The following is a 15084-nucleotide window of genomic DNA, read 5'->3' as shown; positions in this document are numbered from 1 at the left end:
TTCAAGGAGGCTTAGCAGCAAGCTTCCACTCTGCTAGATCTGCATGACACAAGTATACTCACATTCTTAAAGCCTAGTAAACCTACAAATATCATCATTTGTATTTAATCAATATTGAAGCCAAAGGTTTGGTAACAAATCTTGCCAATCGGCTTGTCAGGGTGATGCGCTCATTGGTCCATGGTTATCAGAATGGTTTCATGCCGAGTAGGAGGACAAGGCACTACTTGTGATGCTTATAGGTGGCCTAGGCAAGGGGTGGCAAACTTGCAAGATCCATCTTCACTCATCTTAGTGGATTTAGTAAAAGAGTCTTATACATTACACTAGCTCTTCTTTTTCCAGGTGCTTTGGATTCAGAATATTGGTACTCACTTCTTTGCGTATATTATGCATTGTACAAAGTGCCGTAGGTGCCGGTGAACATATGCTGTTGCTCCTGTTTCCCATCGAGCAGGTAGCCCATTAGGATGTCCTTTCCCTCATCTCTGCTTTGATTATGGAGTATTTGGCAGAATGGATATGGAGAGATACTCAGATTGTGGGGCTCTGATGGCCAGGGGGCAGTGGAAGACAGGGTCTCGCTTCTCGCGGGTAGCATGATACTCTTTACTTCAACAGGATAGCATATTGGAGGAACTGACGCACATGCTTCTATTATACAGATCAGCATCCAGTTCGAAAGGTAACTGGAATAAGTTGTTTCATGTGCGGATACCCGGCCTCCAAACGTGGCATCTATCACAAGTACAGGAACCATTTCATATATCTTGGAATGATGATAGTATCTGGTCAACAGAGTTGTTGGGATCTGACTAAAGCTTCCCACCTACTGCGTATAAGGAGGGACCTTCATACATGGTCCTCTCTACCCATCTCTATATTGGGCAGAAAAGCCACGTTTTAGATGATCTCCCTGCTGCACTTTCTATATACGTTACAAAATTACCCCTATATTATCTCTACGTTTTTGTCTAAAATGCACTGGTCACAGAATTATTCAGGCAGACAAACTTACTTGTATCTAATTTCAGAAAAGTACCCAACCACCCTATGATGGTGGCCTAGAGGTCGCTGATGTCCTTCATTACTACTGGGCCCCACAGCTCATCCTGATAAACAACTGGCTGTTTGGGGAGAGACAAGGCTTGACAATAAGATTGGAGCTAAACATTGCTGAAAAACCTGGCAGCTTGCATTTGCTGTGTGGAGGTCTCCCTCTAAGTCACTGCAGTGCCACCGTTATGAGATTACCGATCCTCTTCTGGCATGATGACTTGAAGCACATTAAGGGGTCAGTAAGCTCATAAACAAATCCCCTTGTGGTGTGGGACATAATGGGCACAATATGCTGATCTCTAGGGATTTTAGACTTGGGATCTGATTGGAATATCAAAATCGGCCAGTGGCTGGGCACCCGACCGTGTTAAATCTTTTTAACAGTCAGCAGTAGACTTTGATTTGCTCAAAACACTTTTTTTTAGCTATTTGCAGCTATGTCACGCCCTTGACTCCTATAAAGGTGGACTTATGGAGGTCCCAGACTTTAATCTGCTTGATTCCAAATAGATTATTGAACCTACTGTTGAGCTAGCCAGTGAAGCTCTGCTGCAAGGTTATTTCCGGGATATATCAGTTGTTAAACTAAGCACCCCTGACCAAATAAGTGTGACAAGAACAGTGTGTTAACATGACCTAGGAGAATAAGCTGCTGAAAAATGGCAAGAGGCAAAGATGGCAGTGCGTATGTCAGAGATCTCTCATAACTGGAGTGATCCAACTTAATTACTTTAGTGGGACATATGACAGAAAATGGATGAGTCCGGGATGCACTTGAGGCAGTGAGCCCAGGGGCTCCTCTAATGTTATGTGGGAGTGTCTTCGTATACAAATTTACTGGGGGTGAATGCACACTACCTTGATATAGGTCACCCAAAAAGCATTTGCCCCTGATCCTAAAGTGGCCCTGCTGGGCATAATGGACGAGAGAGAGGGATCAATAGCAATGCACACACTAGCAGGGATGGGGTTTCTGGTAACAAACAGGGACATAGCGCGGCACTGGAGGAGTGATGTGGCCGCCTAGTGGGGTGAATGGGCTAGAGGTATTGGCTATTGTGCAAATGCTGAAGAAATGGTCTGCAAGTGGGGGGGATGTGCTTCGAAACGCGAAGATCTGGGGCCTTTTGTGCAATCACTGCAATCCGGCTTGAATTATTGAACTTGTAAATCTATTATTCCAGGCTGTTGAATGTGTGATAGAAAAATATTTGCCTGCTGAAATACTCTGCGCAATGATATATAATTGCCTACTTTGTTCACTTGGTTATGTTTTCTGTAATTTTAACAAGATAATAAATATATATGTAAAAACAAACAAAAGCAGCTTAAGACCTGTTCTGACCGAGACCCAAGATTATGGAAACAGGACTGATGGCCTTAATTGCAAATTGGCTGGAAACAAAGGGACTTCCTTTGCCAAGTTCCTGTTTGTTTCAAGGGAGACAATTGGACACCCAGATGTGTCAGCCTATGCAACTTCTTCCTCTAGACTTTGGATATACCAAACAGGATGGAACACCAGGCCCAACTGGACTGCCAGCTGCAGTTTTTAACACCGACCCTGACCACTGGGCAGCATTTTATTCCCCAATTGTGTTTTTTTCAACAGCTTTGTACGACAATTATGACAAGGGTACATTTTGCAACCTATTCATTAGAAGGGCCCAATATCAAACCCAAGAAATTACAGATTAATTCCCGTCCATGAGGTACATAGAAAATTCAACATCAGTGTACTGCTAGAAGAACCACTTTCCTGGGATGTTGATTGGATTGTAATACGTTGATTTCAGAGGAATTTATACCCAATTGTGGTGCAATCAACAATATTGTTGTCCTATTGCTATTAACTTACAGAAGCCTTTTAAAGCAAGGGGGCATCTGCAGACCTGTTTTATAAACTTTAAAACAGCTCTTGATAGCATAGATGAAGGGTTACTATGGCATAGACTGGTCAAACTGGGCACTTGTACAACTTTATTACATGCTACATTGGCACAATGTATGCATGTAATTACGTGTATGGTATTTCTATAGCACAAACTTAGCCAAAAGGCAGCAGAGGTCAATGGAGCACTATACACGTTTGTTAAGACTTGGTAGTTGTAAATGCATTAGTGGTTAAAAGACTTGTGATTCAGGTCGTTGTAATGGAGTCGTGGTACAGGTCCTTCGTTGTCAAGGAGTCGTTGTAAAGGCCATTTCCCCAATACACAAACAAATGTAGTCGAGTCCAACTAGCAGACCACATTTACACGCAGAATCTGCTTTATACGCTTTCTGAGATTACTGCCATGGGAGTAAGTTAGAAGTTACTGACGCGAAATTATGTTTTTCACACACTGTTGAATCCCTGAGACTCCGTGAAAATTACAAAGCAAGAATTTAGAGAGCGCGTTAACTTATCAATACCTGGGGTCCAGTTTCAAAACAGAGGCTCAATGTATGCGCATCTTACCTCTGGCAAATAACGCTGCGTCTTTACTGTTTGCCTTCCAGAAATGACCCATGCACCTAGGCTCTTATCGCTTACATAAGTAAAACTCGCTGTCGAAAATTAATTTAAAGGCATTCTACGCCAAGAAATGTGACTCATTTATATATGCAAAGGAAACACCCTAGCACTAGGCAATTGACACATAATTTGTTGTACCATTGTTTCAAAAAGAATCCTGAAAAACACATCATTTTAATATCCACTTCAAATTATATTGCTCTCTTCGAAAAAATATGTCACAGCAGTTTGGTCTTATCTACATAAGTGTCCAAACACAGGACTACCAGCAATTAGCCTCATGTTGGGACTTGAACCTACAATACATCTTCGTTTTGGTCTTTGTGGGCTGGGAGAAGTGACATTAGCATGGAAATATGTGTTGCTAACGTCACACTTTTGTCCGCGAGCTATGACGTTTTTACTTCCCGCTCTTTTCGATTGGGGCCTGTAAAGATACTATCCTCTTTAGTTTTGAAAATAAAATTAGCAACTGGCTGTCGGAGTAACTGAAACCAATGAAGGCCACGATTAACTATCTAGACCGTGTTTGGACCATGTAAGCTAATGTCACACCACTAGTTTAATGGCCTTGCGCTGTTGTTAAACTCCTGTATAAATAATGTGTGTTTTATGTGGATTTTTAACACATTGCTATTGTTTTAATTGACTATCAATTACATTTTCTCCCAGTCTGCCACTCTCCTGGTGGACTGCAGGCTAGGGGCTGCTTTCAGAGCTCAACCATAATATCCAACATGGCTTCAGGATTGACTGTTGGTGTCCAGTCCGATCCTGTGCGTCTCCTCGTCTTCTGCAATTGAAAATGCGAACTTTAAAATGTCCGCACTCCTCTCTGCTTATTTTGGGAGCTGAATTTAGTTCACTGGAGTGTTTTTTTCTGGTTTGCCTTTCCTATTCCTCAGATGGATGTTAAACTGCGTGCTGGGATGCAGGACTAGCAGGTTGCAGGCACACACACTGCTAAATAATTTGTTGCCCAGCCTTTTTGGCTTTTGTGTGGGTACTCCGGAAAGAATATTGTAGCATTGATCGAACCTTCCATAGTTTCCCTCAATTATCCCAGGGCTTTGGGCACAAACCCTGGACTGCTGCCAAAAATAGCGAATACATTTGCTCAGGTTTTGATGCTCTTTAATAAGAAATGGAGCAAATTGTCGCTGCTGAACTTAGGTTTAGCACTACAGCAGACTTATGAACCTGACTGATTTTGCACAGTTTTTGCTCTTTTTATATAATGAGGAAAACTTTGCGATGTTCTGAGTTTATAGTTCAGGCAAATAAGTGTGTTATGTTTATTACAAAATTATCAAAAATAGTGCTTAGCTGCTATATGTATAAGTTTCTTTTTATGGACTAGGAATTCTTGTTAAAATCTCTTATTACACGCGATTTTTTAAAAGGAATCCACGTATCAAGCATGTTTAGCAATTGATCCACCCTCCCTAATATATGTATTGAAGCAAAATGTGTTGATCCATTCTTACTACACGAGCAGTAACACAGCTCGATTCGAATTGATTTGACCTGCGTTTTGCACCCGTGCAAAGTTTCTTTAGTGCGGCCGCCGCTGAAAGCAGGAAAAAGAACTGCGTGTTATGTCAAATGTCCAATTGAATTGGTCCGACTGGTCTTATTGGGTAAACGACTCGCTGCTTAAAACTGCCCAATTCGTATTTTAAATGGCTATATACTGCTTGTTACCACATGGTGACGCTCTTTTCACTCTTTTCGGAGCATAAAACAAACCCTCAATAGAAAACACGCCTGCAGATGTGTTCTGAAGAGCTAAATTATGTATTCCTCTTGGGATATCATCGGGGTGTTGTCGTTTCCGTGGAATTTCCGTGAAATTTGTAATCCAGGTCTCGGACACGTAAACATTGTTAAACTCTTGTAACAGTCACGGTTTAACACAAAAACACTGGAGGAGGCGCCTTACAGGTGTCTGTGGTTAGTGCCCATGTGAAATCAAGTCCTGGTTTCCAGCGTTTATGAATGTACCGTTAGTTCAATGAAGTCCTAATTATCAATGAAAGGATGCTAGAAGCACGCTGGGTTTATAGCATTTATTTAACGCGAGCCTGAAAGACTTAGTTGACAACTTCATCAGGGGCGTCTCTAGGCTCAAGGCGGCCCTGGGCAGGGAGCGTAGGTGGGGGCCCCGGAGCGCCGAGGCCAGTGGAGGGGTCAGGGTGTTTGGAGGTGGAACAGAGCCGGAGGCCACCAAATCCCTGCCAGGGGCCGCCAGGCAAATATGTATCCATCCTCAGAGGATTATTATATTGAGGATATATGTTGGCGTGGTGGCCCCTGGGGTTTGGTGGCTCTGTGCACAGCTTGCACATGCCTAAGGCCGCCCCTGACTTCATAACATCCTTAATGTAGCCAAAGAAGAGTGGGAATGAACAAATAATGAAGAACATCCAGCCTTGTATGTGATGTACTTTAAAGATCAAGTGCATAACACGTGCATACGCTCAACTGTTGCAAGAAGATAACTACAAACAAGGCACACATCTTTGTGAGTTCCATCCAGGAGTTAAGGTACTTGTTTGACTACCTCCCATGGAACATAAATGAATGGCCTAGTGACCTTTGCCCATATCCGGTTCTAGATACTGTAGGACCTGTAACATACCAGATATCCCAACCCAATCGGAACCCTCATATTGAAGTATACCATGTGAATTTGCTTAAAAAATTAGAAGAACTGGAGACCACTTCTCTGGTGAGCATTAGAAGAAATGAAAACCTCTCATGAAAGTTGCACGGACCTGGCAAGATCTGATAGACGGGGCTCCTCTCAAAATGGAACAAAAACCAGACTGATTCTTTTAATGAGGAAAGTAGGAAATGTCTTTTCCAGCTTGCCCTGCATAATCACATTGATTGAACACTAGATCCATTCAACTGATGGGGCAAAAGTACACCTAAAGCCACACCAAAAATGAAACCAGACAAGAAGCAGTTGCTCAAGAACTTGAAAGTATATTGGCATTATATATCCTAGAGACATCTTGAAGTGACTGCAGGTCTTCCATTGTCATCTTTTCAAAGTGCAATGGTTCTGTAAGATTCTGTATCGATTTTAGACAGGTGAACAAAGTATCTAGGGGAGAGGATGTAGCCTTACGGATAGAGCAGCCGACCTCTGACCTGGGAAACCGGGTCTGAGTCTCGGCAACGACTCACTACATCCTGTGATTCTGGGCAAATCACTTAATCTCCCCGTGCCTACCAAAAATTAATGTGTATCTGTAACTTATGGGCTCCTGTAAAGCGCTCTGATACCCGATGCCTCAGGTCTAGTTCGCGCTGTATAAAACTCTTCAAACAAAATCTAAGTTTGATATATATCCAATCTCGTGAGTAAATGAACTGATAGGGAGCTTGGAGCAGGCCAAGTACATCACTTCTCTCGACCTTGCAAAGTGTTGCTGACAAGTTCCATTCAGGGATCGTGATTCGGTGATAGGATCAAAACTGTTTGATCCATCCCCTAGGGTCTCTGTCATTTCATAATATTGCTCTTTGGGTTACAAAGTGTCCCTGCCACATTTCAAAGGTTGATGGATACCATACTTTATCCCCATCACTCACACTCATCAGCCTATTTGCATGGGTATTATTGTCTTTAGCCGCAGAGGGCACAATCTTTTGGGACACGTAGAGGCTGTGCTGCCTTCTGTCTTGGTGTCTGGTCTCACAGGTAATCCCCACCAAAAGTGTTCTGGCTGCCCAACAGATCATGTAGCGCAGTTACGGCCTGAGTAATCGATTTATACGTCTTTCAGTTGCTAAAGTAGAGGCTAAACAGAGCATCTCCTCCCCAACTAAAAAAAAAAACCTCATAAGGACTTTCCTTAGCTTTGTAGATGGCTACAGAAGGTTCATTTAATTTTTTTCTGATCTTGCAGCTGCTTTCACAAATCTTCTGTTCAACAATGTTATAAATCAAGTTCCCTATTGTTCAGAGCAGCCTTTCTAGAGTTGAAATTAGCTATCTCCTGTAACCCAGTTTTACTGTGCCCTGGCTGCTCTTTTCCATTCATTTTACAGACCGATTCCTCGAGCACAGGTTTGGGGAATGTTTAATCCCAAGACTACCTGGACAGTCCGCATCCTGTCCTTTTCATTGAAAAACATTAATACTTGAAATGTTTTCAGTTACAGTAGAGAAGGAGTGCCTCATGATCAAGTAGGGTAGGCAGGAAAGGCACTTTAGTATTATTTGATGGAGTGACACTTCATCGCTGCTAACCATATTCTATTGCAATTGTTGGCTTTACATCAGGACTCCAACCAGAGAGCTCTAGGGTGGTGTTTAGCCCTACAACCTTTTTCATTATGTGCGAGTCACAAACCTAGGCCCTTGCCTTGAAATGCAGATTATTGTTTCGAAGTGTCAGCATGTGCCTTGTCCAGGCACCACTGCTTTTTGGGAGGTGGGCTGTATGTAGCATGCAAGATAGCCAGCTCAAACCCTGGATTGAGGAGAAAGAAGAAACTGTCACTGACCCCTCCGTTAAGGAGGACTCCAGAGTCAGAATACCACAATCCTCCAGTGATGCAGGCATCCTGCAGTTGGTGCAGTGGTGATGAATGGTAGAATAGGGTTCTGGTTCCTGCATGCATCAGTGCATCCTGGTATTGCCTCCTGATATTGTTGGACCACTCAGCTGCCTTCTACAGAGTTGGCCATCCCACACTCCAATGCGCCCTGGAGTCTCAAATGGGACTCGCTGGCAATGTCCTTCTCTGGTTCTCTTACCGTTCCAACTGACACCAGTTTGGTCACATTGACACCTCCCGATCTCAAATGCTTCCTGTCACCTGTAGAGTCCCCCAGGGCTCCACACTTTCACTTGTCATCTTAGAGCTCTACGTGGAGCTGTTTGGTGCTCTGCCCATAGGTAAGAGTATCAAGAGTCACCAATATGTTGATGACACACAACGCTAGTTGTAAGTCTCCTCTGCTTCAGACAATCAAAGCCTCAGACATTGCCTGCACAACATCCAATCCTGGATGGGATGACTAGTGCCTACCTGAAGCACAACTCAAGCAAGACAGAAGTATTGTTATTTGCAAAGAACAAGAAACAGTACAAATCTGACGCAATGGCATGAACCTTGATGGCTTCGAACCCCAACTTTTTCTGAATGCCAAATCACTTGTATTCATCCTGAACAGCATCCTCATCCTGAAGGAACACATTGCCAAAAAATGCAGTGGCCTCCTACTCAGCTTTCTCTGCTAAAGAAACTTAAACCATTTCTTCCTGAAAGCAACGTCAGAAAAGCTGTTCAAGCCGTTGTACTCTCACATATGGATGACCTTCCAGACTCCACACTGGTGCCCTTTAAGAGTACAGGCCACTGCACGTTTCATGCAGAACATGAAGAAATATGATCACATCACCCCCATTCCAATGGATCTATGGGCTCACCTTGCAGATCTGCACCGTCTTCAAAACTAGCGGCTTGTCTTGCAGGGAAGCTCACCATCTCTGCTGATTCACTGCACAGCCAGGACACCATCAGACTGTAGTGAAAAGAGAAAAAAGGCAGCAGGTCTTTTGTAGCTATGCACCCAAGATATGGAACAATATCCCTGTATCCATCAGGGCCTCCCCAACTCTGCTACAATTTAGAAAACTGATGAAAACTCATTTATTTGAAGAATATGTACTATATTACAATGCATCAACCGTCCATAACGCAGCTACCTCTCCTATCACTCATTGGCTTTATGCTTGCCTATGACCCTTTACCACTCTGTTGCCATTTGGCTTAGTTCACGCTACAGAAATAGCATATTTATACATACATGTAGCAGATGCTCCAGGAGGAGGAGATAAATCCCCGTCCAAGTTAGGGTACGCACCATCCAAATGAGGAAGTAAAGGTGGGCCAAGCCCTTCCTCTAGAAGGAGTGCTAGAAAAGCCATTTTTGCCCTTCTATTCAAATCCATCGTTTTTCAGTCTGGAGTTCTCAGGGACATGGAACGGGAAGTGATTCAGAGATGTACACCATGGAGAAAATAAACTGAATACCAGAGCAACACAGTGGTGGGTCTTTTTTTTGTGGAGTGTGGCCAAGGCAACCCAGCTTATTCCCGTGCCCAATGGAAACCCGCTAAGGAGTGAGGGGAGAGACTTCTGGGAGTTCACCCTAATGGGAAATGAGGGCAGTCTGCCAGAGGGAGTGGTCTCAAGTCAAAAAGCTATAAATATCCATGCCATCCCCTCAGTCCGAGAGAAGACCATGATTTCCAGCTGATGCTCTGATTGCTGCATTTATGTGTGTTTGGCCAGTGGGAACCTTGGTATAGAGGGGGGAGTATGTGTTCTTTAGGAAGGGAGTGGACCGAGAAGGAGAAGGAGAAGGATTTGGTTTCCAGCAGGTTCTGTGATTGCTGCCCTTCTCCTTTCTCAGGATCCGTATGGAAACCAGCCTAAGGAAGAATAACAGAGATCAAAAGAAAGGTAAGTTGTACTCTGTTGGAAATGGAAGGCAGGACATTAGTCAAAGTGACATTGAGTCATGGAAAAAGCAGTAAAGGTATGACCTTATTTTGCACAAATGGGCCACAGTGAGGTTCAGTTGCTGTTGTGCCTGTGGTTCTGCGCCACCCCAAGATAACAAGTTGTCTCAACCTCTTCACAGTCAGAAGGGGAGTGAAATGTGTGTGTAAAGATAACATTCCAATACAGGTCATTCTGGCCAGCTCTTCAAAACGTTAGTGGAATAATGGGTGGCAATGTGACTGGAGAAGGATATGAGTGCGGGACCTGCATTGTTTTCCACCTATGCAGATGTCTTTTTTGTACCCTCTCATGGGTCGGATAGAACCCTTGAACCTTCTCCCATACTCTACCAGGACCCTGAGAAACCGGATGGTGCTCCCCAGATAACTGCTGAGAATTAGCTGAGCAAAACAGAAGTCTCATCATGAAAGTAGCTACGTAGTGCTTCTCTCAAAGCAAAACATAATTGTGGGACGAGTTCTTCAATGCAGTGTTTGAGAGCGTGACCCACTGGAATCATCAGAATTGTTCTCTTTTTAAATTTGTTGCTACTCTTTTATGAAGAAGCTATTATAAATCTGCAAATCTCCCCGAGCACTCTTACTAAATTCAAAACAAAGTATTCAAAGTCCCGTATATAAATGTAAATCATAAATCGGCACAGTCACAGGTCAATAATCCATGTAATGATCAGCAACTCAGATCCTTTCAATCAAGGTTGGTTTAATTCTTGGTAGTTCCTTTTCTTCAAGCTTCAAAGTTATCCATAAACAGCAGTCTTCAGAAAAAACAGCCAACACGTGTTTCATCGTGTTAATTGGCACACATTGACTTCATCAGGGCTGCAAACCATAATGCAAATAAACATATATGTAAATCCTGAAGTAACACATGGTTCAACTAAAAGCAATATAATATAAAGGAACCAGTAAGAGATAGAATGGAACCAATAAAACATACAACCCGAATAAGTGTGCATGCCTCAAGATAGCCTTCACCAGATAAATGTCATTATCACAGAAAAAGGAACGACTATTCAGCTAGTTTTGCACAAATATTTGCTCTCCAACAGTCCATCCGTAAATCACACGAAAATCATGGGCTAATACCCAAAAGAGTCCCAAATGCGTTCCTCTACTAAATACCTTCTTAAATCGCCAGTCTATTTAAAAGTTGCCCCACTTCATAAGTGTTATCTTATATCATATACTGAATAAGATCATAATTTCAAAATAATTATATGCTGCCGTGAGTTGAGATATATTCACTTGTGCTCAACTCAATATTTTCATTATTTACAATTCCGAAGTCGCAGATATCAAAAATGTATATGCATGAGATTACCGTAATCTCAATGTCCATCGACGAATTCTCTTCCCATCTGATTTTAAAGTAACAATTTCAGTATTATATACGGACCTTAAAATCAAAACATCCCAAGAGCTACAGTTAGATTAAAAATCAAATAGTAAATCTACTAGGGAAAGTTCTGTCACATATTAGTGGTCGACTTACCCCACACTCCAACAATATACTCAGGATGGGAGTCCTCCTCACTGTATTCAAAGTGGCTGTATCTCCACAAATCGCGATCTGAAGTAAATATCCAAATAAACGAAACTTAGTACTTGAAACGCTATGAAATTACCAAAAAACGGGATTTACTATAATGGCTCTCGCACATACCTATCTCAAAACGCGGGTCCGTCTATCCACGATACCGCTCTGTAGTCGGCGTTCGTGCGTAAGCGCCATCTTGGTCTACCCTTTTAAGTTGTTTCGCCTCAGGCGCCGTCTTGTAAGGGATGATCGCTATGCCGTCTACTACCTCTATTTAAAAATAATGCGTAAGGTCTACAAACACAATAAGATGAAATAATAATAACACATTACTCTCGGGGGTCTGTCTATCCACAATCACCGCTCTGTAGTCGGCGTACTGAATCAGCGCCATCTTGGACTACTTTTTAAGAATTGTTACTCCTTAGTCGCCATCTTGTAGGGGATAATCGCAAATATCGCTCATATTTATAAATTACTAGATCAGGTCAACTACCGTTACCAAATAATGTTATGGCAACACATATCCGTACTCACGATATATAGATCAATATCCATATTATACACATTCCACAGATGTTATATACCTCCTTATTTCCCGCTAGGTCCAATATTCAAAGCGGGGGCCATCTTGTAATTCGTGACAGTCACCAGGAAGACAGGAAGTTTATGTGGTGTCACTGTCAAATGCGTGCCTACACATATATCTGTACGTAAATCCAACGATTCCACTAATAATAGGGTTACTAGACGGCAACAGAATATATACGGTGTCAGAGTTAAACACAAAAGAGTTGGTACGATGTCACAGTCAAAAGTCAAGTTACCCCATTGGGAGATCAGAGATTTGGTTGAGAAACAAGATGGAAGGTTTCTATAAATGTGGACGATGCAACTCTTGTAGATGGGCAAAGAAGAAAGTCAAGAGTTTTAGCTATAATGGATCTAATACATATGAGATTGGGACTTTCCTTAACTGTGACACTACGTATGTAGTATATGTGCTAGTCTGCTCATGTGGTAAAATATATGTGGGTAGCACAGTAAGGAGACTTCGAGACAGGATTATGGAACATATCAGGGCTTGGAAAAATGGGGATACGAGATATCCCATAGCGGCACATGCTGTCCAGAATTGTGATAACAGGGATGAGCATGTCTTCAGCTGTCATGGAATCGAACATGTCAACCCAGACCGAGAGGAGGTAATAGACAGCTGAAACTGAGGAGAAATGAGGTTATGTGGTTGATGAAATTGAAAGCTGTGGAACTAGGTATGAATAATGATCATGAGTATCAATATTTTCTGGGAAATTAATGAGTGTGACAAATCATTACATGATGTGACAAGCTGTATAAAAAGAACTTTATTCAATGTAATGGTGATGGATACATACTGGTACTCAACAGCGTTGGCTCAATCGATTATGGACCTTTCCTCTGTACAAATGGAAATGATTAGCATGTGTATATATCTCATACAAAAATGAGTATATATAAATATTTTATTGATAGATTTTTTATTGAATGATATGGCCACTTTCTCTTGTTAAGTGTAATATTTGCTAACAAAAGTTGGTATTGATATGGATGTTACATATACAAGAATTCAATCTATGAGTCGTATATACAACGTACATAGACTGTGTGTTACTGGGCAAAACTGATATGCTGTTGATGTGTACTATTCGAGATATCATTTTAAACTATTACTGTAATTTCCATCTATCATCTCCTGTTCTGCTTTCATACTAATTTCTTTTATGTATTGTTTTCTTTTCCTTTTTGGACCCTACTATTACCTCGTCTTGAGAAGGATTGGTAGATTAAACGTGCAGATACACATTTTATGCATGCTTTTGACTGTGAAACCATATAAACCCGCTGTGCCGTCTCTTACCCTATTATTAGTGGAACTGGGTGACTAACGTGCAGATATATATGTATGCACGCTTTTGACTGTGACATCGTACCAACTCTTTTGCGTTTAACTCTGACACTGTATATATTCTGTTGCCGTCTAGTAACCCTATTATTAGTGGAATTGTTGGATTTACGTACAGATATATGTGTGGGCACGCATTTGACAGTGACACCACATAAACTTCCTGTCTTCCTGGTGACTATCACGAATTACAAGATGGCCCCCGCTTTGAATATTGGGCCTAGCGGGAAATAAGGAGGTATATAACATCAGTGGAATGTGTATAATATGGATATTGATCTATATATCGTGAGTACGGATATGTGTTGCCATAACATTATTTGGTAACGGTAATTGACCTGATCTAGTAATTTATAAATATGAGCGATATTTGCGATTATACCCTACAAGATGGCGACTAAGGAGTAACAATTCTTAAAAGGTAGTCCGAGATGGCGCTGATTCAGTACGCCGACTACAGAGCGGTGACTGTGGATAGACAGACCCGCGAGAGTAATGTGTTATTATTATTTCATCTTATTGTGTTTGTAGACCTTACGCATTATTTTTAAATAGAGGTAGTAGACGGCATAGCGATCATCCCTTACAAGATGGCGCCTGAGGCGAAACAACTTAAAAGGGTAGACCAAGATGGCGTTTACGCAGAACGCCGACTACAGAGCGGTATCGTGGATAGACGGACCCGCGATTTGAGATAGGTATGTGCGAGAGCCATTATAGTAAATCCCGTTTTTTGAATATTTCATAGCGTTTCAAATACTAAGTTTAGTTTATTTGGATATTTACTTCAGATCGCGATTTGTGGAGATACAGCCACTTTGAATACAGTGAGGAGGGCTCCCATCCTGAGTATATTGTGAGAGTGTGGGATAAGTCGACCACTAATATGTGACAGAACTTTCCCTAGTAGATGTACTATTTGATTTTTAATCTAACTGGAGCTCTTGGGATGTTTTGATTGTAGGGTCCATATATAATACTGAAATTGTTACTTTAAAATCAGATGGGAAGAGAATTCGACGATGGACATTGAGATTACGGTAATCTCATGCATATACATTTTTGATATCTGCGACTTCGGAATTGTAAATAATGAAAATATTGAGTGACTATATCTCAACTCACGGCAGCATATAATTATTTTGAAATTATGATCTTATTCAGTATATGATATAAGATAACACTTATGAAGTGAGGCAACTTTTAAATAGACTGGCGATTTAAGAAGGTATTTAGTAGAGGAACGCATTTGGGGCTCTTTTGGGTATTAGCCCATGTTTTTCGTGTGATTTACGGATGGACTGTTGGAGAGCAAATATTTGTGCAAAACTAGCTGAATAGTCGTTCCTTTTTCTGTGATAATGACATTTATCTGGTGAAGGCTATCTTGAGGCATGCACACTTATTCGGGTTGTATGTTTTATTGGTTTTGTTGGTTCCATTCTATCTCTCACTGGTTCCTTTAGATTAT

At 41.7% G+C, this 15084-nt stretch overlaps 1 protein-coding gene across 1 annotated transcript in view; it reads left to right on the top strand.

The window, feature by feature from the left end:
- Positions 1–15084, top strand: part of GSAP (gamma-secretase activating protein) — a 764805-nt gene that overhangs the window by 653921 nt on the left and 95800 nt on the right. The gene's annotated exons all lie outside the window — the stretch shown is intronic.

The sequence above is a fragment of the Lissotriton vulgaris genome, chromosome 1_1 (assembly GCF_964263255.1).
Source record: "Lissotriton vulgaris chromosome 1_1, aLisVul1.2, whole genome shotgun sequence".
In the NCBI taxonomy this organism is placed as follows: domain Eukaryota; kingdom Metazoa; phylum Chordata; class Amphibia; order Caudata; family Salamandridae; genus Lissotriton; species Lissotriton vulgaris.
This window is presented reverse-complemented; position numbering and strand designations above follow the sequence as displayed.